Source organism: Centrocercus urophasianus, unplaced genomic scaffold, assembly GCF_019232065.1.
Source record: "Centrocercus urophasianus isolate 14NV4802_14NV808 unplaced genomic scaffold, USGS_Curo_1.0 seq_10, whole genome shotgun sequence".
NCBI classification, from domain to species: Eukaryota; Metazoa; Chordata; class Aves; order Galliformes; family Phasianidae; genus Centrocercus; species Centrocercus urophasianus.
Genome location: NW_024884142.1, coordinates 88,920,653 through 88,946,956, shown reverse-complemented (window position 1 = coordinate 88,946,956; position 26,304 = coordinate 88,920,653). Strand labels below are relative to the sequence as shown.

At 43.0% G+C, this 26,304-nt stretch overlaps 1 long non-coding RNA gene across 10 annotated transcripts in view; it reads left to right on the top strand.

Annotated features, from left to right (window-relative positions):
- The window catches only part of LOC122157305, a 302,268-nt gene that overhangs the window by 268,921 nt on the left and 7,043 nt on the right, over positions 1-26,304 (top strand). For 6 of the 10 annotated variants that reach the window (XR_006167834.1, XR_006167843.1, XR_006167835.1 and 3 more), the window contains 3 exons: positions 590-699; positions 6,055-6,227; positions 21,778-21,882. This is a non-coding gene — a long non-coding RNA (uncharacterized LOC122157305). Of the gene's footprint in view, positions 1-589; positions 700-3,693; positions 3,897-6,054; positions 6,228-17,801; positions 18,045-21,777; positions 21,883-26,304 lie in introns of all 10 variants that reach the window. The other 4 variants (XR_006167852.1, XR_006167848.1, XR_006167853.1 and 1 more) reach the window with 4 other exon arrangements.

Here is a 26,304-nt window from a genome sequence, read left to right as displayed (position 1 = left end):
AACGCAGACAGCAGATATATTATGAAAACCACTGTGAGTATTGAGCCAGACGTGGAAAAAAATAAAGAAAAAATGTATTTCTGAAGCAAATGTGGAAATGTGAAGTGGCAGTTATGTGCCTAAACATTGTGGAGGAACTTATACCTCCAGCTTACTGAAGCCAAATTCAACCTCAGCCTCCAAATATTTACATATTTCAAAACTTTTATGTTTTCTTCATATATATGTTCTTCTTAGAAGCTTAGATAAGAAGAGCTGAATCCTGAAGACATTACTCATGGGAAATTTCTATTCATGTCATTGAATATTCACTACTGATAATCTTACTAATAATCCTGCTAATAATTGTTACGAAAACTGTGTTATATGACCTGTGGTATTTTATTATATATAACACATATCATACATTGTATAACTATATTACAGGTCTACATTACATACCTGTAGTAATTAAACCAATTAAAGTGCAGTTATGATCTCACTAAACCCCAGAAATATGAGATGTCAATCGATTCCCTTTTTATCTAGATTAAAAAAAAAAAAAAACATTAAGTGTTCTTATGTCTGTGTCTTCATTTCTGACACACAGATAAATACAATCCAGAAGATGACTGCAGAGGGAAATGTGACCTGCAGCATGCACAATCTCCACTGTGAAACAAACTGCTGCTGGACCTGTACACCTCTTTAGTTCCCACGGTACGTCTGAGCAGGCTTTTCTGTCACAGTCAATGTATATTTAGTAATATTGCATAGTTCTTACAAATTTGGTATAAGCAATGCAGAGCCCTCTGTCCAGTATGTAAGTTTTGCACATCGTCCCTCAGAGGACAGAAGAACAACGTAGATGAGCCAAACTACCTCACTGTGGTCACATGCCTTTTTCCCAGGTGCTGAAGTCCCTAAGCTGGTCCCTGCAGAATCAGCAGGCCCAGCTCTCCCTCTTGGCTCTTACAGGTTGAGAGATGATCCTGAATTAACTCTTTTGAAGTTACCCAGGACTACTGCGTGCCTGCCTGGAGCATGACACTATATTCTGAAATGAACATACTTGGGGCAGAAATCTTCATCCTACTCAAATTCTCCCACGGTTTTTATAGTGGGGGCAAGATATTGGGCAAAACCCAGTTGCTGGGAGCTTGTTTCCTGGGGCTGAGTAATGGCAGTTTTGGGGTTTGTGCCTTCTGTTAAAAAGAAGCACTTGCTACAGCTGTGTTCATGATCACTAGAGGATGCATAAGAAAGAATTCAGATTATACAGAGAGACATCAGAGGAGTGGCAGTGACATAGGATTAATTCAGCTGGGCTCTGGTTCTCACACTGAGAAAGCATTTCTCACGATGCCATGCACTTTCATGCAGCATTGGTGTAGTTCTGTTCCAGGCTGCTGGGGACAGGACAGCGTTCACACTTTGTCTGCAGAGCATCTGCCCTATCATCAGGCCTTGATCTCAGCTATCATCTTTATGGGGGACTCTAAAATAAGCAATAATAATAATTAGGACAATATAAATGACCGACTAGTGGTTGTTACCTTTTAATATGCTCCAGAAAAGCTCCACACTTCAGTTTCAGCTCATCCAGAACTGTTTGTATTTTTATTGTCTTTCTGATGGGAGGAGAGTGTTAATGCCAAGAGCTGGAGACCACAGGGAGAAAAGAATTGTGAACTGATGTTTCTATTGAGACCCACAAGATTATGATCAGAAAATGAGGAAGAGAGGAAAATGTGGACAACATTGTCATTACTAAAATGAAAGAATTTGAATATAATCATAGCAGTTAGGGAAATGTGTTTTTAAAGACCTTGAGAGAGGTCATAATGAGAGTTTACTTTGTAGATCTAATCACAGTTTACAAGACCATATGCCAGTTCCCAGTGGTGATCATAGGGAACAGCAGGACACCAGTAATTTTCCAGATGTGGCTTCCCCCCCTAGAAAGAGAACAAAAACCAATGAGAAGAACTGGAGTGACCCAGCCTCTGAACAGCTGTACATCTTTTGTCTCGGATGCCCATCATTAATAGTTTTGCTGTTGCCTGGTAGCATCAGGATAAATTCTTCTGCAGTGTGACCACAATAGGGAGGGAGAAAATCAAAGAGGAGTAATAGGACTAATTTTATAGAAATGTCTTTATGCAACAGGGCTGAAGTGCACATACTGTGAAATCTTATCCAGGTATCTGATGAGCATTCAAGTTTCCATTGGTATTCTGGGTGATAGTGAGGATTCTGGGTTCCAGCAAGGCATTGCTACCTTGTGAAACATGCCAGTGTAGAGAAGGCCACAATCTAAACTTCTGCCCTTTACCGTAACTTCAGTGGTTGCCTGCATACTTGGCCCACCTTTGTCAGATCCATCCACCATCTATGTTGGGTCTCAGCATCGCTCCTATTACACTGCAATGTGAGCACCTTCCTGGTCAGAGCACACCAGTAATGGGACATTTCACCTGGGACTTTGTGAAATCAGCAGATCTTCTCCCTTTTTTTGTTTAAAGAGAGCTCTGGCTGGAGTAACATTTCTTCAGGAGTGGGTGTAATAGGAGAAGATATCTTGAAGACATTGGAAAAACAATATTCAGTAGGAAAGGAACCTCTGAAATCATTTGATCTCCTCTGCACATTTTTCTTGCAGACTTACACTCTTGTTCCACACTGCTCTTTATCTCTGTCTTACATGCTTTGTTTTCTGGTCTGTGATTGACATCAGCCTGGAGAATGGAACTGTCACAGATGACACAGAGGTTTGTGATTTCACCAGTAACTGATCCATAACTTACTTGGTCTAGACTAGGGAGCAGACTAAGATCCACAAGAAGATACCAAGTGCCTCAATAACTTCCACTCTATAGGTGCTAGCTGAATTCTAGGCATTATTTGCATGGTTGAGAGGAACATACTCCATGAGAAAAGCATAGTTCATGATAGCCAAATCTTTACGAGGGAGAAAGGCGTGGTATTTCCTAATGAGCTGGAGATAGAAGGAGGAAATTTTAGTCAGAGACATCGAGTGGTCATCTGAAAGCAATGATTCATCCGAGGACGCTAAGGCCTCCTTTTGCTTAGTCAAATGAGTGCTGCCTGGCCATGCTGCAGATCATGACAGGAGCTGCTGAGTCAAACAGGAGACCAGCTTCCAGCAGGGCTGTGCTGAAGAGAAGTGTGCTGCAATACACATTACTAAGGATTGGTGAGAGTCTTGGAGAAGAAAAAAGCCCTCGTGGGAGATGGTCTATTTTTAATGAGCCCAAACCTCTTCCACAAATTAAGTGAAATATTTTAAAAGGAAACAATATTACTTTGGTTTTATTTGTTTCAGCTACTTAGTTACAGCTCCACGTGGACACAATTAATGGAGGAAATAGAGTATTTTATAAGCCCAGGACTCTAAGGTAGATATTTTGTGACCATGTGAAATTCTTTGCCGTAATCACCACACATTCCTTAAAAGAAGGCTGTATATTGCTGAAAATTATTAACCTCGCTTCCAAAATGTTGTGTCTAGTCACTGAATGGCAAAGGTTACAAATTGTCACGGCATTGGTCAGTGATGAATTTTGCCCTCTGATTTTCCTTAAAGTCCCTGCTGTCCATTTCTGGCTCAGGTCCATTCTAATTCTGTTCAAAGTATTTGCCTGCAAGAAAGAGAGAAATGACCTTTCCACTGAAGCTAGTTTTATTTCCCAGATCCCTTTCAAACCCTCTGTGACTTCATGTAAATCACCTGGATGTTCAGCACCTGACTTCTCCATTTTTTAATGGAAGGAATATGATTTCCCCCTTATTTGCCCATTTACATGATGAATTTTTCAAGACAGTGAATCATCTTGTTTGGGAAGTATCTAGCACCAAACCATCTGATCTCCGCTGGTCAAAGAAGAAAAATCAAGGTAAAACCTGAGGATGAATGTTGTGGAGATGAAGAGTTTCATCTGTGCTTTGCCATGCATTCTTGGTGTTAGAAACAAAGAAGTCATCCTTAGAAAAATAATGGGTTTTTATTCCTCTTGGGGCTTCCTGAAATATCAGAGACAGGATCCATAAAATACCAGGTCTGGGCTTTCTGGCAGGAGTGAGTGTGACGGCAAGGTGTGATTTCTGGATTTCTGAATGGAGACAATTGATCAGTTCCTCAGATGATACAAACCTATGTACTTCATTATCCAGCCATCCGCTTCTCACAGGCAGACCTCAGCATTCTCTTCTTTAGCTCTCAGATTGGCTTTGCTGAGAAGATTTCATTGTATCAGGCTATTACATGGAGGTAAACATCATCTTGTGGATGCAGTAATCTGTGCAAATACCCTGATAGCTAAGTGCAGTGGTGGAGTAAATAAGCAAACAGTCCCAACACCCCTTCCCCTCTACCACACCAATAAATATAGTTTACTGTACACATCACTCTTTGGGACCACGTAGGGGTGGTGTGAATCCATTAGCAGGGCAAGGGTGAGTGACTTCTGACTTCAGCGACCCTTAAAGTTAATCCAGCATTGTAGAGGCAGAATTAAATGTGATGAGCTCAGAAAGTGTGATAAAACCAGATTTAAGTGCACAGCTGGGCAGCAACCTATAAAGGCAGAATTTAAAACCATAATAAAAACTTTGTAATCTAATTACGACGGTAAAGTTAAAGGTGAGCTATTTGCAGCATGATTCACATGTACCACGGCTAACCTCTGACATCTTGAATATATTATGTGGTTTCTTCACTACAGGAGTAATTTTTTAGTTTCTCTCTTGCACTGCATGGTTCCCCAGGTTTTATTCTCAGCACTTTGCAAAGCATCTGCCTTCCTGTGTTTCTCGCTTGAGGCCTCTCAGGGCTGCTTGTCCCCAAGCTCTGGGCACCCAGCACCCAGGCATGCAGGCAGGCCTTGTGGCAGGTGCGCATATCCAAAACATCACAGAATGGGCCGAGTAGAAATCACAGCAAGAGCAGGTGTATTCCAAAGTGATTTCAGCCTATCCAGTCCTCATACCATCGGGGGGAGGATGGAGAAGAGGATACAGGCTGAATGCAGGATATGCAGCCAGCTCCCATTGAAGCTCATGCTCTCGTATCTTCATTATAAGTGGCACCTAATTAACACCACCTCCGATATGCAGTCCCCTCTCTGATTTCTGTGCTGACTTTTCCCAAAACCAAAGCAATGGGAACAACAGCTCCTTGAACTCTGCCCAGTTTTCCTTCAGCACTGCAAGTGCTGCTGGTAGACAAAGCTCCTTTTCCCTGGCTGATGGGGTTCAGAGTGCTCTTGCTGGGACACATGCTAACAGCCTTAATCCAAGTCTAACCTCTTTCACCGGAAAAACCGCAAGAGGGTAAATAATCTAATATAAAGGTCATTTTCCTGGGTCCTATTAAGTGTCACCCACATCCAGTGAGTACTACATATATGGGGATGTAGCAGTGGGGTCTAAGCAAGTCTGCTCAGCGTGGTAACAGCTGGGAAGCTGCTTTTTACTGTAGGACAAGCAGCTGGGAAGTTCACTCCTTTCCTTCAGCCAGTCTGTGTCAAGACAGAAGTTTCAAGTCATTGAGCAGTTTATCCCATGTGTTTGTTCTGACTTCTTTTTTCTACACATCCAACTAGAACAAAAATTTCAGATGAAAATCTCTTTATATGTGGTCTGATAAATTATACTGTCATTTTTGAACTAATAGAACTTGGTGGCATTTTATAAATCAAGTTACATTTCATTTTTTTCTGTTTTAATTTAGCCAAAAAAAAGTTTCCTTTTAAGTCTGATTGACACCAAGCAATATTCCTAGAATGTTCTGCTTGCAGTTGTTATTCATGGAATTGTTTGTGAAATCAGCATCCCAGAATAAACAATGTCTTCTTCCAATGCCCTAGCTGATGAGGCCCCAGAAATACTTGCATTTGTGGTAGTGGATGTAGTATTATTATCTAAAGCAACAAAGAAATACTTTCAGGGAAAAAAAAGAAAAAAAAAAGATTTGTGTTAGTTTGAGGTTTTCCCATATACACGTCCGTTACACATAAGATTACTTCATCCAAAACTCTCCTTTTCTTCGTACAGCCACATAACAACTGCACTGGGCTAGGATGCTCCGTGGAAGACAGCATCTTGTAAAAGCAGTCGGGGTCTACCAGAAAACACCACAATAAACACCACAAAACACAAGAAGGAGTCCGCCAGCTGCAGAAAGCCAACAGCGGGATCAAAAGAGAAATGTCCCAGGTACAAACAAGGTGAGATCCTACTGAGGCTAAGCCAGGAGCCACCCACTGCGTGCTCTGGTGGGTTTAGAAATCCCATCCTGTATGGCAGCTCCTGCATGCCTGAGCTCACTGACAGAGTAAGGCAGCATTTAACACCCTCAGTCTGCAAGGCACAGACAGGAGATGGTAAATACTTTGATAAGGAAACTGGAGTGAAAATACCAGCTTTAGGCAATCCAGATTTTATCGGGGAAGTATGCAGGGATGAGTAAGTACCTGACATGCCGATGTACCTATGCACAGTGCCAGCAGTCTGCCAGTCCGAACATCTGGCCTTAGGCATCATGCTCACATTTTCACACCCATGTGATTTTGGGGTACATTGTGGAGGCAGATTTTTGCATGGGGTTCTCAGTTACACAATGGTAGTGCCCAAAACGAATCTGCATCTCTGTCTGGAAGCACCTATAGATTTGACACTGGATAACTACTTTTTTGCTATGAGAAGCTGCTTGGCTTCGTGAGGCTAATTATTCTGCTTAGCAATGACATGCATTTCATAGCATGGGAATCCACGTGTGACAGGTGACAAAAGCATGCTGTAATTGAAGGGCTCATCAAAGTCCTGAAGAAATGAATTCCTGAAGAAATGAATATTGTATATTGCTGTGTGAATGGGTGGTGTCTTCTGGCCCATTGCTGTTAGTTTGAGACCTAGGTAAGACTGGTGCCCGGTAACATCCTAGTCTCTATTGTATGAGTATGAATCATGGGTTCTTCCTGGGGGCAGTGCTTAGTGTGGCTAATGACAGCCATAAGAAAGAGTGAGGTCCAGGAATGGATAAAGAATAAATTGGCTGCACTGTGCACAAAGAGGGCCAAACAGATGTTGGGCCTGATCCAGAGTCCATTGAGTTAAAGGAAAGGATCCCTTTGATTCCATTGGACACTGTATCAGACCATTACAGCTTCTCAGGAAGTGGTGGAGACCAAGGGTAATAACTTGTGGTGACTGGGGTGGTGTGTGTTGCATAGGTGTGGGCTGTGAGGTTTTCATGGTGAAAACAGATGGGTCTTCAAGACCTGTCCATTTGGCCTGGGAAACCTTCCTGCCCCACCTCCCCACCTAATGGGAAGCAGTCTCCTGCGGTTTTGGTCCTCTAGCCAACATTCTGGTATGATCTCATGCAGAAATGCCCTTCTCCCTTCTGACTTCCACCTCTTCCTCACTGGGGTTCCGGTGTGATCCTGAGATGTTCCAGACCGGTGACTTGAGCTGTCCACAGAGAAGGAAGGAATAAGGCCTGCTGAGGACTGTTCACCAGAGAGGATTTTTGTTGAGGACCAATAACAAAAATAATGTAAAGCAGGTGTTTCTGCAGTTGTGAGACATTTAAAAAACCAGAGTTGTCCAGCAAATCTCCCACTCACATTCTCATCCACGTGATAGGGCAAGGTCTCACACAAAGGACTGCAAGTAGAAAGTATCTCTTTGTACTAGTTGGCTTCGGGCTTGTACTAGGGCCTCTCTCCTCTCTCCTATTGTCTGTGCTTTTCTGTTTATTTAGGTGTGTGCCTTTGTTTCTGTTTTTACATTTAGCACAAGTAGAAAGGAAATGGGATTTTGTACGGCTTAGGAGCCTAGGAGCACACCGTATTTGGAATATGGGCCTTTATTTGTCCTCATACCACAGATGCAGGTGTTTGCAGGCCAGATCCTCCACTAGTATAAACTGCCCCAGCCTCCAGGAGAGCTCCCTCCATCTGGCCAATGCATTTGAGGAGGTTTGTGGTATCCAGAGGTGCACTTATGGGCTATACTCAGACCAAACTGATCTCATAAACCTCCAAACAGGAGTGAGAACTTGTAGCTGAGTAGCAATAGCCATTTTCTCTTGGTGGCAGCTCCAGAGGGAATGGATCAATCGTTGCATACAGAGGTGTATCAGTAAACACGAGAAGCTGTTTCATTCAGGCTTGTTCATTTATTGGAAATGCAATTTTGGGAATAGTTTAGTTTAATCTAATTTATGCCACCTTGGAGAGGGGTGAGGAAGAAAATTATCAGGGTGATGTCAAGTCTTTTCTCAGGACAGACCCAACAAACACAGATAGCTTTTCTCCATGTCTCTTTGTCAGCAAGGGAAATCCTCATTGTGGAGTGAGATTGACTAGTGTCACTGAAGGGAAATCCTTTGTATTTCTCCTGAGAGAAACTCTGCTCTGAATGGAGTTTGCAGTTCACAGAGCCTGTGTAAACTAGCAAAGTTTGCTCAGCACTGGGACTACTACACTGATTTATTCTAATTGAAAAGACCTGGCTGCCAGGCTAAGTCCCCAGTGACTGAAAAAAGGGAAACATCACTCGCAATTTTAAGAAAAGGACAAATGAAGACCTGGGAAACTACAGGCCAATGAGCCTCACCTCTGCCTAGGAAGATCATGGAGCAGATCCTTTCAGAAGTTATGTTAAAGTACGTGTCAGATGAGAGATATGAGAGAGTCAGCATGACTTCAGCAAGGGCAGATTGTGCCTGAACAGGTAGGGGGCCTTTTATGATGGAGTGATGGCACTGGTAGGCAATGGCATAGCACGGCATGGGGGCTGGAACTAGGTGATTTTTAGGGTCCCTTCCAGGCCAAGCCATTCCATGGAGGCCAACCTGAGTTTCTCTTCACATTAGATCAAATTCCACATAATCCACATCTGTATTTTCAATCTACTCCCCAATCTTTCATTAAAACCTATCAGTTCTTATACAGCTGATCTCCAGATGTCTTCATATAGACTTCTTTCCCCTTTGCATGCACATTACTGCCAGTGTGAGCAAAGGAGTTCACAATGGTGGTGGTGTGCACACACTACAGTGGTGGCAATCTTGGCTCATGCTGAACTGGGTCTTCAGTACATAGCAAGCCTCAGTCGTGACTCTACAATAACCAGCATCCAAAACATAATCTCTCACTCCTCCCGATAATAACACACTTCTAGCCCTGTTTTAAAAAGAGCTGGCACTGAAAAACACTGCTGAACTTTCTGTGTGAGGTAAGGGTCAGGGTACAGCTAGCAGAAAGGGTTTGCAGCATCTTGGCGAGTGTACCAGAACATAGCTAGAGAATGCCTGGGCCCTGCCTTCCAGTCCTCTTTTTAACCATACTGGCTTGTTTACATTTGGGTGGTAGATGGGTGGATCCCTTACTGCAATTTTTGGCTTGTATCTGTCCGTGTGGATGTCAACATAAACTGCTGCAATTATATCATAATCGAGTCCTGCTATAGGAAATGATTAGTCGGTTCATTTTCCATAAATACTGGCTGGCTTCACCTGGCAGTGGCTGGGAATTGTCATGGCAGATATAAAAACCCAGAGAATATGAGGATTCATAACTTCATGTGAGTTATGGTGTTACCCAGGTGACAAAGTCTAACAAGACTATGGTATTAAATTTAGACATAAACAGGATGCCACAGGAGAAATGTCAGCTTTTAGACTGGGATTCGGATAGATGAAGCAAAAGCACAGGTATTTTGACACAAGGGCAGTATTGCTGTCCTGTTTCAGTCAGGAAGTTAATTTCTTATTAAAGTAAGCCCCACTCTAATGAAGGAATTGTAGAATTTCAGATTGAAGTTCAGAAACATCCAGGCTTTATAATAATCCAGCTCTTCCAATTCCTACCTTTCCACTACCTTTGCTCTTCCGTACCCGCTGGTTCCAGTGGGTGGAACTGAATATAAAATGTAGCCAGCGTATTAACTTCAAGGCTATTTATTCTACAAGTGAGCTCTAATTCCAAATAACACTGAGGCCAACTTTTTTTTTTATCCCCCGGGATTCAGGCATACAACACACTTTCCTTTACTGGAGCTCATCATTCTGTAACTCCAGAAATTGTAATATAAACTTTGGCTACTATGCACACGTCAACTTGAAAACACAGCAGTGATCTGGGATTTTAATTCAAGCAAATTTGAAAGTGGATTAGAAATGGAATCCAGCTGCACCTCTAATAGTCAAAAGACAAATTAGCAGAACATTGGAGCTGAAATTAACTCTGTCCTTTCAATTTCTCCCCCCACCCCGCCCCTTTTGCTTCAGAAGGGGAAATACATAGACCAAGAATACCATAATTAAAATGTCATTTACTCCTTACCTTGGTAGAAGCTTTCACCAGCTGAGTACATCTCAGTTTCCATCCCAGGCATTTACCTACAGCACACGGTTGGAGGAGGAGGGGTTATTACTTGTTTTAAGAAATTAGAAATCAGAGGCACGCACAGTCTGTCTGTTTTAGTCTTCAGAAAGCGTGTTGCCAGGCTCTACAGGTTATACATCATTAGTGCACGGAGTGTCCAGGAGAGCCCAAAGCTTGTGCAGGTGTGTTGGCAAAGCTCACACCACTTCCCTCCCTTTTCCCTCTCTGCTGCGCTTCCAGCAAGCCGATACTTGAAACTCAATGCGGCAAAATCGCAAAAAGCTCTTCTGAAGTTTGTTAGCTCAAAGCTCACCCAGCAGACGTGACTGTGAGATGGCGCGTGGAACCTGGAAAGGACTCACTGGAAAAACAAAACCATTGAGTCAAAAGCTTAGTGTGTTTTTCCATGATCATATGAAAAAAAAAGTGCATGTGTGTTTTTTTAAGCACTTTCAGATATTAGAAGTTTAGTGAACACAGAGACAGTTTCTTCTGTTGTTTTTTTTTTTCTTTTCCCCTACTCTTGAACTTTCGGAAGGACTATAGGGAATATATTCCAGCCTGTTTTCAATGACCCATTCATATGGTGGTTTTATTTCTGTTTTCCCCAAAGGGGAACAATCTTTATTCTATCTCTGCTCCTGGCATTAGCTGCCATTATTTGTGCATCCCACTAAAATAATCAATAAAGTGGATGGCATCTGAAAATAATTATACACGCAACTCTTCCCTCACTTCCAAGACAGAGACAGAAGCTGGGAAAAGAGCCTTTGCATATTCAGCACTTGTTAAAGAAATGAAATATAGCACTGTGTGTTATTACTGTATCCTGAAACCTGGGCATTCAGCAGCAGTTTTCTTTTGGCTCTGGCCACACAGCACCTGATCACAAAGCTAATCATCCTTGCTGTCTTTCCCAGCTGTGTTAAGTAAGTTGCCTTGGCTTGCACTGCATGCCAAAGGTGAGAACTGTCAAACGGGTCGCAAATGTAACAGCAGCAGTCTGTTGCCTCCCTTGGGAAGGAAGGATCTAGCTGGGTCTGGTATCCTCCTTTGTTTAGGGGACAGCACCACAGTTGCATTTTTAGAACTAGATGTCCTGGCCCCAGGCAAGAGCATGGTGACAAGTGGGTGGCCTGTGCAGGGCGTGGTGTCTGTCTGTAGTATGGAATGAGATTTTCCAGTAAAAATCATGTTCAATCTCAAGTTAAAATGGTGAGGCTCTGTCTTTATACTATTTGTGGCAAAGTCACCTTTAGATATTCCTAGGACTCTCACTGCCAAGTGACCTGATTCAGGTTCTCTGTAACCTTACGGAGTTCTATCAGCCAGGAAAGTAAATGAGTCATCTCACTTTAGAAGATTAAATAATGACTATTTTTGGAAGTTTGTAGCTTCAGCCTCTCTTCTTGTAATAGCTAAGACAAACCACTGGCATGATCCTGAGCATTTTTCCTCTGGCCTCCCCAAACAGCAGCTGCATCAGGTACCAAGGGCTGGGCCTCTAAACTGCGCAGGTGGCAGAAAAAGGAAAGGCACAGATTTTGCCAGGACAAGTTGAAGCTGCAGAGTAAGGCTTTCTCTTTTTAGACCTTCAGTTCTGGAGAAACTGTGCAGTACTGTCACAATGGGAACTTGGTGCTGGCTGTGGCTCTAGGCAGTGCCTGTAATGCTGCTTTTACTGATCTTTTCTAATAGTCTCATTGTGGCCTCCACTAAAGACGAGAAGAGAGGTGAGATGGACCTAATGTGGTCCTTCCCAAATATTTAATGTACACTTTTCTCTCTTTCACTGTAGAGCAGGGAGGCTCTACAGTAGTCATGTAGACATGATTATAGCCAGGAAAACCTATAATGTCTACAAGGGCTAGAAGCTGGAGACATTGGGAGTTTGGCAGCAGCTTCCCCAGGGATGAGCTGAGGACATCAAGCAACTCCCTGCTCCCAGCTGCTGGGTCCATCAGAGCTATTTCACATATCTAGAAAGCAACAATCACAAGTGAGCAATTGTTTTTTGCCACTACTAGAGGGTCTCTTTTATCTCCTGATCTAGGTGTCCAGGAGAAATGTTTGTTCATGGCCTGCTCCATTGTCCATCCCCAGCTTTTTTTCCATAACAGTACATTGTGAAGTTGTTTAAATCCTCCTGCCAGCCCTAACAATGCTTCACACAAACCCAGCATGTCAGGAGCTTCCAGACCACAGAAAAACCAAGCCCGCTCAGCCCAGTCCTGTTTGTTGTGAAGTGTTTGCATAGTGATTAGCTCATGCACGGACATACACAGCCGCAAATCTCTAGGTTGTCTCACAGCCCTTTCATTCAATTAAGTCTGTTGACTTAGTCTCATTTTGAGCACTAACTGGATTTAGATAAGGTAGTGGAAACCAAAACATCAATTGTGTGATTTCTGTCCCAGCCAGTATGTAGATCTGAAGGGAATGTTTGTGCAGGCGATAATCGAGGTAGTGCAGTGATTAGGACAAAGTCATTTCATGTAGGCTTCCATAAAGTAAAAACTCTTTGCTCTAAGTACAAGCACAGGCAAGAGGGAAGTAAGGAGAGCCGTTTGCCTCCACAGACTCCTTCTTTGCCTTGTTTAATGTGCTGTGTTGTCAGCAGCAGCTGCTGGCAATGGAGAGGTTGTGGTCTGTCTGAAGGAGCAGCCATGGTTGGGCTGGGGTTGAGAGCTCCCAGCAGGCAAAGGGTTGTGCTGGAGCCCAGATGGTGTAAGGGACACCACTCCTCTGAAGCCATAGATACAGAGATGTAATCATTTAGGATTTAGACATTTATTTTTTGTCTGCAGGAGACAAAGTTATTCCAGGATGGTTTCTCCCCACAAGCTTAAATTTACCTACAGTTCCTTATGAGTTTGAATTAACAAACTCAAACTAGCTTTCCTCGCACGTATGCATGGGAAGAGGAGATGCTGATAACACAGACTCACCATCTCTGCTCTTTAGAAGGCAGGTGGATGGTATTTCCCTGTATCAGAGTGAGAGAAGAAAGCTATTCTATTTGCAAGCATACAACTTTGTGATGCCCTCCCATGTCTTCTGCTTTTCACACACTATAATGAAAAAACATTTTGGAAAACATATACATTGTTACATATTTGTCAAATGCACATTTCAGTGCTGGACTTTTTTGGTCACATTCTCCCTGTGATTGGGAACGTGGTTTGTTGGCATTCCTGATGTCCTGCAGATCTTCAGCAAGAATCATGGAGGAATACTGCAGGAAAAGTTCTCCTGAATATGTTACTTCCTAGGCATATGAGGTATTTCCATCAGTGACTTATAGGGCAGAGTACTTTTGGCTTTCTTGTGTTAGTGTATGAGAAGAGCAACAGAAGTTCATCATGCATTGTAGGCTTACGGCCTCACTCTCTGTGCACTCAGCCTATGATGGCTTCCGTCAGCTGCTGCCATCAGAAGCAGGGCAAATAGTTAACATTCACTTCCTCTGGGCTGCAAGGCTGTGGCTGCTGCAGTCCTGTCGCACAGTGGTGCACGTCCCTATGACACAGCTGAGCAGCAGCAGAGCTGTGCCCAATACAGAGCTCTGCCCAGGCATGGCGGATTAGTTGCATGTGTAGTGTGCAGCTTTGGGACTGAGCAAGTGGCTGTGTGCATTGTGTACACACACACAAACACTTAATTGTTGGCAACCTAAGATATATTAAACATCATCTAGTAGCGATGAAAGATGGCATCCTCCCAGAGTTTTGCATACCTGTGAGCTAATCAGCCTTTTGTGTGAAAGCGTAGGTGGGGACTCTTCTAACAATACAAAGTTGATTAGCTCATCATCTTGGCTTTAGAGGTATACTTCAGTGCCCATCCTGCTTTCAGAGCTAGGAATAATCCAGGTTCAATGCAATGGCATCTTCTTATAAGAAAATAAAGGAGAGAATGTAGATTTAGGGCTTAGTACTCAAACCTGTTTCTTAGTACAGGTGTTGAGTGGATATTTACCCATTATTTACTAGTATCAGTCTTGGCTTCAGGTCTCCTTTGGATAACTGTTGAAATTATATACATATATACATATATATATGTGTGTATGTGTGTGTGTGTATGTATGTATGTGTGACATAAATAATTGCTTTTTCAGCCATTGGTAAGAATAACATGCTGGAAGATTAGATACAAGTGATTCACAGTCAAACTGAGGATGCATCAACAGAAGTCTGTTGGTCACAGTTCATTTAAACGTGTCTGTTAACAGTTTGGATGGTGGAGCAGACAGAGCTCTTACAGTAGGTTAAAACAACCAAAGAGACGGGAAGGTCCCACCTATGATTGGGTAGAGAGTTTAAGTGTTCTAAATAAACTTTTCTTCCATGAAAAGGAAAGGTACTTAATCAAAATGCACATAGGAACCTGGTTATGGTACTGACAGCATGCTAGGAGAGCTGGTAGAGGACAAGTTCCAAGTCTACCATGTAACACTGTGGCCAGAAATACATTTGCTATTGGGAGAGATCACAGAATCACAGAATCACAGAATTGTAGGGGTTGGAAGGGACCTCCAGAGATCATCGAGTCCAACCCCCTGCCAAAGCAGGTTCCCTACACCAGGTAGCACAAGTAGGCATCCAGGCAGATAGTGATAGCACTTTTCGTGTGGAGATCTTTCTGGCACTGGAGAAGCCCAGAGCACATATTAGTGCTCTGTACTTCAAGTAAAGATGTAAACACAGGAGGAAGTCTAGAGAATAGCAGAACTGATTCAAAAAAACATGATCTATAAGGGATTATTTTTCTGTTAGGTTTGTTTAATCTAGAAAAGGCTGAGGACAGTTAAGAGAGACTTTATATCTGAGGACAGTAGCTGAAAGGAGTATAAAAGGATGTGGTGATCATTGGGTATATCTTCACGGAGAAGGGGAAGATCTAATTGGCTTTATTTGCAGCAAAACAGAGGAGGTAACAGCTTAAGAAAGCTCTATCCAAGGAAAGGGAAACAATAGAACTGATGGCTCAGGGAGGTGTTGGGATTGCCATCACCAGGAACTTTAATGAGTTAAAATAACAACGGGCACAGAGAGACACAGAAGGATCTCTCCATATCAACATAAGTTTGGATAAGCTCATTCTTCAGAGTATGTTACTTTGACCAGTATCATGGTGGACTGCAGTTTGGTTGCTAAAATAGAAAATGTTCTGGTAGGTGGGTATATTTGCACAGAAAATGTTGATAATACAGGAAAAATGATACTGTTGTCAGAAATAACAGCCAAAAGTTTTTGATGTTCTACTTAAAAAATATACTTTTAAGGAAAGTAGATTCTTTAGCAAATCATATTCTTCCATTAAACAAAATATTTAGATGGAAAAATTTGCAATGATTTCTGTAGATTCTGTAGCACAGGAAAATCATCAGACATCTGAATTGCAGTTGTTGAAACTGGAGATGGTTGCTTTTTGCCATTTGGAATTAAGAAGAGATAGCACATTTTCTCTGTGTGAAATGGGAAGACAGGTAATGAGATTGTCAGGGAAGCCTGGAAGTGGCTTCACCTGCAAAAAAAAGGCAGTACAATTATCCAGAAAGGTTCTGTGCAATGACTTGTCAAACTAAGAGGGAAATGGTATCTTTCACAAAGTCAAAGAAGAATAGCAGTTAAGAGACGAGTCAGAAACCCAGCATTCAAAAACTGTTAGTTCTGAAAGGCCTGCCCTTACTCATACTCAATCCAGGAAACTGGTTAGTGGGATGTAAAACTACCATATGTTTTTGCAGATGCTACAAGTATGTATGCTTTCCTTATGTATATATGCTTTACACCCACTTTTGAAAATGGGTCAAAGCCTTCCAGTCCTCCAGGAGAAAAACTCACGAGAATGTATAGATCTGTGATGCTGTGATTAATGTTTCTGGACAGTAATTTTGCATTCCCCTATTGAGGATTGCAAAAACAGAGAAGAGTGCAAAAGGAGATCCACACTGAAGATCAAGGCAGACACATCTGCCTAGCTGTCAGATTTCACGCCAACAAATTGGAAGAAAATTAAAAAACCCAGGCCAGATCTAGTCCTTGCTCTGGGAGTGCAATCAGCTCTGAAAAGCTCCTACACAGGTATTTATGCTTGGCGTAAAACCACCACTGCAACTCCTCTTTCTCACTGCTCTTGCCATCCCTTTAATGCAAATATGTCAAGTAATACGAAGGAATGAGGTCTTCTGGTTAAAATCATCTTGGGTTTGTATCACTTGAGTTAAGAGGTGGTTGCAGTGTCCATCTCTGCCTGCCGCAACTCACCAGCAGCCCTTCCAAACATTTCAAGTCACAGGCTTGCAGCTTAAATCAACAGTACTGCAAGTGTGAGAGAGGGGGACCACAAATGCTCGGTAGTTCTTTTCACCAAAACCATGGGAGATTTGCATCCTGACACCACACTTCTGTCAAGCGTGGAAGATGAGCTACTTTCAACATCATGTTGGTCTAACATTTAACTCTCCGGCACAAACAGCCCCAAGCTGCTCTGGAGTAGGAGAAATACGACACTACCAGTTGGTTCCACATTGCCTCTTAATGCAGAGCACAATACAAATTGTGTTGTTTGTACTCCATTACTCTGTTCCAAATTACAAGCCTTATCTCACAGGAAGCTGGGGACAGCTCTATAGTTTTAGAAACCTCATGGTAAAAGGGTCATTTTTTAAATATAGTGTTTTCCAGAAAGGCTGTCTTAATAATATAGTGATGTTTAAATCCTCTGCTTCCTTTAATGCTATTTTCAGGTTGTTTTTTTTCAAATTAAACATTAGGCTTAGTAACATGCAAGAGATCTTAGATTAAAGAGACAAGGCTTGGGTTTTCCGTGTCTTGTTTTCCATGCTGTGTTTTCTATGTCTAGAAATAGCTATTTCCTGGGTGGGCCAGGTGAATTCCAGCAAGGTTGTTGTCACTGGACTTCTCACAATTTTCTGTATAGCGGAGAGAGAGAAGTGACTGGCTGCTTGAAGAAAAATCCAGCCAAAAGTACTGTGCCACATCCTTTTCAGAGATAAATCAATATTGTCTGAGTGGCACTTATGACTATTTTCAACAGGATCAGACCTTTTACATATGGCGAGGAAGTAGTAAAGATCACAAAGGGAAAGAAAAATACAGAAGCATTGTAATACTTGCAGAAAGCTATTGGGTTTTCCTATGGAGCTGTTGTGATTTTCTCTAAAGAATTAAAGCATGACTTTCTCAGTGCTCTTTCCCTTTAAGGAAACACACTGAGCAGCATGTCCTGATAAGACAACAAGCACAGATGAGCAGAGGAAGAATACCGTTGTTGTGAAGACACAGGCCCAAAAGGCAAAATGTCTGGATTTTATTTGCAGCTCTGCCACAAACTTCCTGGATGATCGTAGCCAAGTTAACCAGGTCCATTTTTTTCAAACAGCTTCCATGCCCTTTCTGCATATGCATGAAGCACACGTTCACCATTCAGGGCATTCAGATATTCAGATACAGAAGCAAGCAAGAGCTTCACAGGAGCTGTGCCACTCCAGATCGAAGCCCACCTCATCTGTTGGCCCGTCCTTGGCAGCTGATGGAAGTGGGTGCCCAGGAAGGAAAGCAAAAGCAGAGTGAGCAGAGCTGGATACATCCATGCTGCGCCTTTCCAGCCTCCAGCCACACCAAGGTGTGGGACTTCCAGAGCAATGAGTGGTTTGTATGAAGTTAGCAACCCTCAAAGGATTTGTAAACCTGGGAGCATGAGTTGTCCAGGATAAGCTCTCAGGGCACCTTGGGAATTTTAGCTTCCTTGGAGCAGGACTCAGCAGTTCTACATCAGACCCTCTGGGTCACACAGGGCTTTTGCTGCTGGTACAAAGGAGAGCCTTCCCATCGCTGTGTCAGCTCCCCGCCTCTCACAAGGAAGTGATGCTGCTTGCCAGGGAGTTGAGGCTAAACACACTGGTGTTTCCTCATGCCTTGGAAGGGAAGTCTGGAGAGAATTATTGCTGTGATGTATAGGAACTTTGCCAGCACAATGCCCTGTAATAACAGCTACTTTTCCTTCAGGTCATTAAGTTACAATTTTTTTTTGTACTCTTGCTCATGACAAGTAGATCCTGAGTTTAAAGAGATGTTTTTCTCCTCTTTCCTTTTTAATGACTTACTAAATATATTTTGCAGATTTTCATCCTTTATGACAGTGCATCCAAATTTCCCTGTTCAAATTGTCTTCTTCTAGATCTTTCCTCAGAGCCAAAAGGCTATAACCAGATAACTAACACATCTGTGCCCTGTCTTTGTGGCTCTGAGAACTAAAGCGTTAGGAGATCTTCTAAGAAGCACTACAAATGATGGAACTGGATTCAGAATGAAGGAAAGTCAATCTGCTCTCAGAGACAGTCTCACATCTGCCTTGTCCATGCCCATCCAGCCATAAGCAAGGTGCAGCCCAGAAGCCACAGTGCTGCGTTAGGGTGGTGATGGCTGTGAGCTTTCCCTAGAGAACTTGCAGGCATTCATGTGCCTGGGCTCCAGGTGGTGTTAAGATGGCTGTACAGCCTCAGCCTGGAGATGGCTTTTGTCCAGTTGGCGGAGAAGGGGACTGGATTGACATGCAGCTGTTTCCATCGGCAAGTGTAGACATGCCCAAATTCTTCTAACATACTACTGGAGGGTACTCAGATATTACCATGATGAGGGCAGTGTGAGAACTTGTTTAGACCAGAGTATGGTTTTCAGTGGCAGTTTTCTGGCTGATTAATTGGGTGACTTTATGCAAGTCTCAACTTGCTGTTGCCCTATCCAATAAATGGGAATAGCAGCATTTGCCTCTCTTCATAAAACACTTTGAGGTCTACGGATAATCCGCCTCCTTTTTCCCACCCATGATGATGGGACCAAGTGGAATCTTACGACACACTGAGTTTCTGTGGTCTAGCATTTGCTAAGCAATTGAAAATGACTCTTTGGCTTGACTTTACATCTGTGAATGCCATATGATTATTTCTCATGGAAGCTCCTAGTTTAAATCAGGTCACTACACAACAAAAAGCACATGGGATTAGGAGAGAAACTAGTAGTCATCAGGACTGTACAGATCCATGATGACCTAAGTGTCCTGCCCAAGGCACCCTGCAAGTGGTAACCACACATCAGTAATCTCATCAATAACCTACAACATTTTGTGGTTCAAAGGTCTGCAAACATTTACGAGTGGAAAACTCTAAACATGAGAAGACTACTCCTGAATGCCACACTGCTTTCTCCCTTGTCTAATAAGCTGTGTATGAAGTGGGCACAACTAGAGAAACACTAGTTTAGGGATTTAGAGATGTTCTCACATTGTAATGTCCAACATTATGTTGTGAAAAACTGATTTTTAGGACACATTTTCTCCTTTCCTTGGGTCTTCCTTGATGAGGAATGTTTTCTTACATACTGAGTGTAAGTCCATTCTTAGATCTCATCACTAGCAGATCCCAAAGGGATGTGTTACTGTGGTTTTGCTATTCCTTGCAGACCTGGAAGAACACCTAAATCATTCTAAATAAACCTTATGGATGAGTTGGGAACTGAAGAAGAGAGTAACAGGTTACAGATGCAGTGAGATCCTCCCAAAAATCACTGCAAGGTTGTATGAGCCTTAAAGAGCTAGGATAGCAGCAGAAATTTATATCACATGCCTTGATCTAGTGAGCTTACAGAGGAGAGGCTAAGGGATGGCTTCATCACAATTTCTAAGGGCTCATAAGAGGAAGAGGAATGCGGAAATGAAGCAGATATATGCAGAAATCCTACAGCTAAAACTTAAACTGAACATTTGTTACTTTTTTGTGGGTGGAGGGCTGGCAAGCAGGAGTAATAGCTAACTTCAGAACGATGCTTCAAGGCTTTTTTAATGGGTCCCGTAGTCCCCAAACAGATGGGGGCAGATGTTTAAAAATGTAAGTTGTAGTTCAAAGAGGAATCAACTGAAGGGTGGTCAATAGCCTTTGCCACATGAAGTAACAGATTATGTGGTCTTCCTGAGTTACTGAATCAGTTTGTGTTTTGGATTTCTTCAGCCACAGTAACATAAAAGACTCCATCTTCACATCTTGCTGTGCATTGAGCAGAACTAGTACTAGTAGAAGTCTTTTGAGAAGCAATAGCATTTAGAGACTCTCTTGAATTCAAATAGCTTGAGCTACTTAAGGCAGCTTTTTTTTTTTTTGGCCTCCTTTCCTCTACCAGGTCATTACGTGATGACAACATCAGAGTTACCTACATGCATCTCTTCCTTTAAATTAGAAAAAAAATACAAACAACATAAAAAGAGGCCATCAGTGAGTGCAGATGAAAGGCTGCTCTGTGAGCTGCTGAGATTTCCCAGAGCTGTGCTTAGGGTCTGTTCCTTGGATCGAGACAGGGGCGTGGGGGTACTCAGCACCTGGCTGGACTGGACCTTGTGGCTGCATATTTCATGAGTCCTATCAGATACCATCTGTCCATACACAAGCCATGTTTTACTTATAAAGTAAATTACATTACACGGGCTATAATGTACATTTTCAAAGGGGACCCACCTTAAAAACATTTTGTTTAATAAAATAACTTAATTAGAAGAGAGCTTCTGGCTGATGTGGTTGAGGCTGTGATAATTTTTCCTTCTCAAATCGTTTTCTCTGTTTATTATACTTAATTATAGTGTAATTATGTATCCATCCTTTAGGCAAATTATGCAATCAGAAAATATGAGTGGTTCATTTGCCACTGCATTTGGGACCAGTGTTTACATCCCTAGTATAAAATTATTTCTATTATTTATGGTATATACATATATGCATAAATATAAAAGATGTTTCACACAGAATGAAGCATCGGTGTAAAAATTTTATTGACAGTCATTTTTTCATCATCCACCTAATTCATTTGTGGCCTGCTAGTAATGAAAACATCCAAAGCTCAGAGTAGTAAAAATCTCTACACCATAACAAAACTTGCACAGCTGAGGAACTTAGAAGTTCCTCAGTTTAGCTTTAATTTGGGGGTGGATAATTACTACTTTTAAGAGTATTTCACTTTCTAATTTTCTGGACAGAATTTGTTAGCACAGTAAGAGGGAAAGAAACCCCACAATCTTCACTTTTGGGCTGTAGATTTCTATTCAAGTTGTGGTTTCAAACTAACTTTTTTGTCTGACGTGCTCCATGAATTTTATACCCACGGCAACATTGACTTTTAAAGACTAGGTTTTTCTTTCTATTATTTTTCTCAGACCTAACTGTGTTTGAACATAGTGAAAGGTGAAAACAAAGGTCTGAATCCTGAAAAACCTTTTGAGATTGACATTTTCTCCTTTGGAAAGCTCTCAGCACGAATTCAAACTGGATTCCCACTCAGCAATTTCATCCCCTCTTCATGTGCTTATTTTGCAGACACACGGCTGTTCGCACCACTGAAGTGGGAAGGGAAGAAAACGTGAAGATTTAGCCCAGTTCTGTTGGCATCAAGTGGACATGTTTATTACATCTGGCAGAGAGGTGAGCTACCTGTGCAACACGGCAATCCTGCCTGTCACCAGGCCAACCCTACAGCTGATGGAAATCTGGTTAACTATTTGATCTATCCCATTTTCCCTGTGTTGGGGAGCTGGTCCTACCTCTCCTACTGTCACTCGTCTACATAGTGCTCTCCAGCAGTGTCTTGCAAACATACCTTTGCAGGATATAAAGGGCCTTGACATGGTCCAGCTTCCACCTTATTCCCTGCAGGCAAGCTGGTATTATTATGAAGAGCCAAAGTTTCTCAGCTGCGTAGGCAAGACTGAATTTTGCCACACCACAGTGAAGGGCCAGGACCTGCCTGGGGAGTGCTGGGAAGGTCGAGGTAGAGAAATGGCACAGCTGGGTGGGGAGAGCTGCAAATATCTGCATGGAGATAGAAACTGGGAGGGAAGAAATAATATGATTCCTGATCATCATCACCAGCCCTGCAGCTCCCCTTTGCAGCCAGTGACCTCAAACATCCTTTCCATCTTCCATCTTCCATCCTTTCCATCTTCTCAGCCTTGAAACACAACCACTGCCCACTCTTACTGGGAGCGGAGCAATTCAGTTGAGGTCTTTTCTGAGGGAAAGGTGCTACCCAGCCAGCCTGGGATACAGATATGGAATGGAGAATCAAAACCCAGATCCAGGCAGATATGTCATGGTAACCTAAGACCAAAAAAAGTTCAGGAAGATTTTCAGGTCCAGCAAACTTTCCCGAGTGGGTACTGTTGCTTCATCTCAACTCTGACCCACCAGGGAGGCGCTGGTCTGTGGCACTGGCTGGAAAGTCCTTGTGCATGGGAGGTAGGAGATGTGCTAACTGCCCCAGGTCTGCAAGTATGCAGTAACTATACAGAGCACCAAAGGACCACAACACCAGCCACTGACTCAGTCCACAGTGAGCAGGCATATCCCCAGAGAGGGATGAGGTGGGAGTAGTAGGTATGTAAGATGTTTTTGTTTTTTTCCTGATGTTATCCCCATTTTCCCAGGTCCCAGCTTCAGACAGTTGTCTGCCATCTGCTTTGGCCAGACACCAAGACGCTAGCAATTGGCTGGCACTGCTGCCATGAGCAAAGGTACAGCGCTATGAGCTGTCTGAAGCTTGTCAGTCTTTTCCCGCAGTGATTTTGCATGGCATGAAATAGGCTGGGATTCAGAGAACAGCTCTCTGTCTGATTGGCCTGCTGTCAGAGGAGGATTTGTCCATTGTAGTCTCCATTGCTTTTTGTGTGTTGTTTGAAAGGGAGGGTTTGAGACAATATTTGTTGGTGTTTTTCTACTCTTTGTTATGTAACCCTTTATTTTCTCATACTTTGTTTTTTTGGAATATATATCTTCAAAAACAATATGATAAATGCCTAGTAACACTTTCCACCTGTATGTTTGTATGGAAAGAATGCTGTATTTTACTATATCTGAGGGAACCTGTGATGCAGTTTGCCTAAGGTCAGGCAGTAGTCTGAAGGCAGGGCACAGAGTAAGAGTCAGATTGTCAAGTCCTTTATCCCTTCCATTCTTTCTTAGTTTTATTTCCCCTTGCTTTCCTAGAGAAAAATGAAAGAGGGGAGAATTAAATTGAGACTGTGAACTCCAGCATCTGCGTGAGGGGATTCTGTAGCCAAGTGAAAGGAGACTGGTCTAGATGTATCAGTGGCTGATTCTTAAGGACCTCTTACTACAGAGTAAATTGTTTCAGAAAATCAGCCAAAGAGCTGATAACCCACAGATCTAAGTGAGAACAAAGGTCACTGTTCCTGGGATTTAATGAGTTGGATTTCAATTATCAAAAATGGAGGCTTATAAAGAAAGGCTGATATTTTTATATCTTGCACTACTCCAGTGAAAACTGAACCCAAGATCAGGGTAGACAGAAATGATACATGGGAATGAGATCAAAGTGATATACTTTTAGAAGCCTTTAGAGGATCATATAATGCACAAACCAAAGTGAGGAGTGGCTTGTTTTGATGTGCGGATCCATGCCATTATCAGCAAAATGAAGTCCGTGCATCCCGCCCATTGGCATGCTTACCCAATCACTGCAAATCAGACCAATCTAGCAAGGCTTACATAAGAGTTTTTCTCTTGTTATGCTATTGTTATGTTTTCTATTGTTATGCTATATGCTATTGTAATGTTATGCTGAGGAACTCCATTCATGGACTGGGATTATTGAGTGAAATAATTCTCTGCTAAACGGCAATGCAGCCGTTTAGCAGAGAAAATACTCTCATACCCATCCTTAAAATGTGTATGTCTATGCTGCAAGCTCAAGTCTGAGAGAGCTTCCAGACAGCTGGTGTGGGATAAGAGAATCACAGAATCACCAAGGTTGGAAAAAACCTCTAAGGTCATCCAGTTCGGCCATCCACCTATCACCGATATTTCTCACTAAACCATGTCCCTCAGTACAACATCTAAACATTCCTTGAACACCTCCAGAGATGGTGACTCCACCACCTCCTTGGGCAGCCATTCCAGCACCTGACCACTCTCTTGGAGAAGAATTACTCCTTAATGTCCTACCTGAACCTCCCCTGGCACAACTTGAGGCCATTCCCTCTCATGCTATCACTGTTACCTAGGAGAAGAATCCAACTCCCACCTGACCACAACCTCCTTTCAGGCAGCTGTAGAGCGATAAGGTCACTCCTGAGCCTCCTCTTCTGCAGACTGAACCATTCCAGCTCCCTCAGCCACTTCCCATAAGACCTGTGCTCCAGACCCTTCACAGCTTCACTGCCCTTCTCTGAACACTCTCCAGGGCCTCAGCATCTTCCTTGTAGTGAGGGGACCAAAACTGAACACAGCACTCGAGTTGCGGCCTCACCAGGGCTGAGAGCAGAGGCTCCCTGCCATGCCTCAGCCCCAGAAGTCTGGTCCATTGCTGCTTCAGCACACACTGAGCTTCAGGCTTCTGGAGGAAGCATCACAACAATATCTGAACTGTCATAGTTAAACCCTATGGAGTAGTTTCTGTTCGCCTCTTCAGTTTTCATGTCAGCATGCCATTATGTCATAAGAAAGCAGATGGATGCAGAGCAGGAAGAATATTTAGACATATTAGGCAATGGGGTTTAGTTCATCTAGCTCTTGCACTCCCACCATTACTCTAACTGTGAGATAATGTGTCAGTGTCTGCAGCTATTAAGGACTAACCTGAGATCTTCTCATAAGTGAGAAGCAGAAGGTGGCAAAATGGGCTTTGTCTAGGTTTATTAAACTTGCATTTTTAAATCACCACTTTCTATCCCAGTCTGCAAAATTCAAACACTGCAGTTATAAATTACTGCTCCAATTCCAGGTGGCTTCACAAATCTTTCTGCTCCATCCTATAAAGAGTTGACACCTTTCACCTCTGGAAAAGGTTGGAACAACAGGCATCTAGCTGAAATCCCATGTCATCAACTAAAAACAAAGTACACCTTTCAGTCAGATATGGGAAATGTTTCCAAAATGCTCTGGTATCTCTAATTTTTCTTTGTGAAACTGTTACTTTGCTTAATAGAGGGAAGAGGGGCTTTGACCATCTGGTAGGCAACATCATGTACAGTTTAAATTGCTTCACTCACTCTCCCACCAACAACAGGAAAGTAGATTCCATTTGGCTTCCCTTGATCTCTTAGCCCTTTGCTACAAATGCAAGGTCAAAAGCAGTTGTAGAACAGTAAACAGTACCCTGAACTAGGCTGCAGAGTTTTGAGGAATGCCTCTACTTGTGGGTGAGACTGCACATCCAGGTCATTTCCTTATTCTGCAGAGAAAAGGGATCAAGCACACAGTAAATCTCTGCCAGGAAAGGACAGTTGTTATCACTGGATCTACAGATTCCACTTTCCCTTCCTAGGAGACCCTGGTTCTTCTCCAGAAAAATCTGAGGACAGGGATTATTACATCATCACAAGAGCAGTGCTAGATTCTGTGCTGGGGGCTGTACATGCAGGCTGGGAGTGAGATGCTGGACAGCAGCCCCACTGAAAGGGATGGGGATGGGGGCTCTGACTGACAGTAAGTTGTATGGGAGCTAGCAGTGTGCCCTGGCACCAGGAGAGCCATCCTGGGGGTCACCAGGCTCAATACTGCTCACCAGGTGAGGGGAGGGGTTGTCCCCTCTCTGCACAGCCTCACTTCCAGTATTGGATGCATTCTGGGTGCCACAGCACATAAAGGATGTAAAGTTATTAGCATCCAAAGGAGGGATGCAAAGATGGAAGGAGGGAAGTAGGACAAGGTATACGAGGAATGCTGAGGCCCCTGGGTTTGCTTAGCCCAGAGCAGAGGAGCTGAGGGGAGGCCTCATGGCGGCTGCAGCTCCTCACAGGGATCAAAGGGCAGCGCTGAGCTCTGCTCTCTGTGACAGCGATAGGGCCTGAGGGAACGGCATGGAGCTGTGCCAGGAGAGGGACAGCT